Source organism: Styela clava, chromosome 5 (genome assembly GCF_964204865.1).
Source record: "Styela clava chromosome 5, kaStyClav1.hap1.2, whole genome shotgun sequence".
Lineage (NCBI taxonomy): Eukaryota > Metazoa > Chordata > Ascidiacea > Stolidobranchia > Styelidae > Styela > Styela clava.
In genome coordinates, this window is record NC_135254.1 from 22,269,613 (window position 1) to 22,272,112 (window position 2,500).

At 54.6% G+C, this 2,500-nt stretch overlaps 2 non-coding genes across 2 annotated transcripts; both read left to right on the top strand.

Annotated features, from left to right (window-relative positions):
• The first annotated feature begins 129 nt into the window (after positions 1 to 129).
• On the top strand, positions 130 to 1,938 carry LOC144423661 (small subunit ribosomal RNA). Its single transcript, XR_013476126.1, has one exon. It is a non-coding gene; the product is annotated as a small subunit ribosomal RNA (ribosomal RNA).
• A 298-nt stretch (positions 1,939 to 2,236) lies between these two features.
• LOC144423561 (5.8S ribosomal RNA) lies at positions 2,237 to 2,390 on the top strand. Its single transcript, XR_013476044.1, has one exon. It is a non-coding gene; the product is annotated as a 5.8S ribosomal RNA (ribosomal RNA).
• The last annotated feature ends 110 nt before the right edge of the window (positions 2,391 to 2,500 follow it).

Here is a 2,500-nt window from a genome sequence, read left to right on the forward strand (position 1 = left end):
GAGAGCGTGGACGTCGCGGCCAGCGACTGTCGAAGCTGAGTACGGCCGCAGGCGATCGCCTCGGTCTTAAACGAATGCGACGAGCACGCGCCGGGCGGCCCAGCAAGGGCCGAGCGCAGCTGTCGCAGCTATCTGGTTGATCCTGCCAGTAGTGATATGCTTGTCTCAAAGATTAAGCCATGCAGGTGCAAGTACGAGTTCTCGTAAAGCGAAACTGCGAATGGCTCATTAAATCAGTCTTGGTTTATTTGGTCTCGTAAGCGAAGTGGATAACTGTGGTAATTCTAGAGCTAATACATGCATTAAGCGCCGACTTCGGGAGGCGCGCTTTTATCAGATCAAAACCGACCGGGTTCGTCCTGTGACGTTTGATGACTCTGGATAACCACGCGGATCGTACGGTCTCTGCACCGACGACGTATCATTCAAGTGTCTGCCCTATCAACTGTCGAAGGTACGCTACGTGCCTACCTTTGTGATAACGGGTAACGGGGAATCAGGGTTCGATTCCGGAGAGGGAGCCTGAGAAACGGCTACCACATCCAAGGAAGGCAGCAGGCGCGCAAATTACCCATTCCCGACACGGGGAGGTAGTGACGAAAAATAACAATACAGGACTCTAACGAGGCCCTGTAATTGGAATGAGTACATCCTAAAACTCTTAACGAGTATCCATTGGAGGGCAAGTCTGGTGCCAGCAGCCGCGGTAATTCCAGCTCCAACAGTGTATGCTAAAGTTGTTGCGGTTGAAAAGCTCGTAGTTGGATTTTGGGCGAGCGCCGCCGGTCCGTCGCAAGGCGTGTCACTGGTTGCGTTCGCCTCACCTTCGGTTCTCCGTCGGTGCTCTTGACTGAGTGTCGGCGGTGGCCGATAAGTTTACTTTGAAAAAATTAGAGTGTTCAAAGCAGGCTGTTCGCCTGCATAGTGTTGCATGGAATAATGGAATAGGACCTCGGTTCTATTTTGTTGGTTTTCGGAGCACGAGGTAATGATTAAGAGGGACAGACGGGGGCGTCCGTACTCTGCCGTTAGAGGTGAAATTCTTGGATCGGCGGAAGACGAACTACTGCGAAAGCATTCGCCAAGAATGTTTTCTTTAATCAAGAGCGAAAGTCAGAGGTTCGAAGACGATCAGATACCGTCCTAGTTCTGACTATAAACGATGCCAACTAGCGATCGGGAGGCGTTACCATGACGACCTTTCCGGCAGCTTCCGGGAAACCAAAGTCTTTGGGTTCCGGGGGAAGTATGGTTGCAAAGCTGAAACTTAAAGGAATTGACGGAAGGGCACCACCAGGAGTGGAGCCTGCGGCTTAATTTGACTCAACACGGGGAAACTCACCCGGCCCGGACACAGGTAGGATTGACAGATTGAGAGCTCTTTCTTGATTCTGTGGGTGGTGGTGCATGGCCGTTCTTAGTTGGTGGAGCGATTTGTCTGGTTAATTCCGATAACGAACGAGACTCTGGCATGCTAAATAGTTACGCGACCTTCTCGGTCGGCGTCTAACTTCTTAGAGGGACTAGTGGCGTTTAGCCACACGAGATTGAGCAATAACAGGTCTGTGATGCCCTTAGATGTCCGGGGCCGCACGCGCGCTACACTGAGTGAAGCAGCGAGTGTCTAACCTAGGCCGAAAGGTCCGGGTAACCCGTTGAACCTCATTCGTGATTGGGATAGGGACTTGCAATTGTTTCCCTTGAACGAGGAATTCCCAGTAAGCGCAAGTCATCAACTTGCGTTGATTACGTCCCTGCCCTTTGTACACACCGCCCGTCGCTACTACCGATTGAATGGTTTAGTGAGATCCTTGGATCGGCCCCGTCGCGGCTGGCAACGGCCGCGTCGGCGTGTCGAGAAGACGATCAAACTTGATCATTTAGAGGAAGTAAAAGTCGTAACAAGGTTTCGTAGGTGAACCTGCGGAAGGATCATTACCGAAAGTGGTGGTAGGCCCCGGCCGACCGCGCACTTAATTGTCTTTGGGTGCCGCCGAGAGGGCGGCCGTCAATCGGGGTTCCGCCCCGTGCGACACGCGTAACACGTTGGCATAGCAAGGCAGCCGAGTGCGATGGTGGCTTCTGGGCACCGCGCTCGATGTGCCGCCGGCCCAGCCCGGCGGTCGCTCGGCGGCGTTTGTTGGTGTTTTTGTGCAGTTGTTGTCGGTGGTGGTTTTGTGGTCGATCCCACAGTGTGACGTCCGCGCGCTTCGGCGCCGGGCGAAACGTCGAGGACGACTCTTAACGGTGGATCACTCGGCTCGCGAGTCGATGAAGGACGCAGCCAAGTGAGAGAAGTAATGTGAATTGCAGAACACATTGAACGTCGACCTTCTGAACGCGAATTGCGGTCTCGGGTCAATCCCGGGACCGCGTCTGCCTCAGGGTCGCGTTCGTACTCACCCGAGGGCCGTCGCCTGGCCTCTGCGAAGACGGCCGGGCGTCGCCCCAAGTTGAAGCGGTCGCCGAGCTTTCTCGGCGCGACCGCGTGTCCCGTACA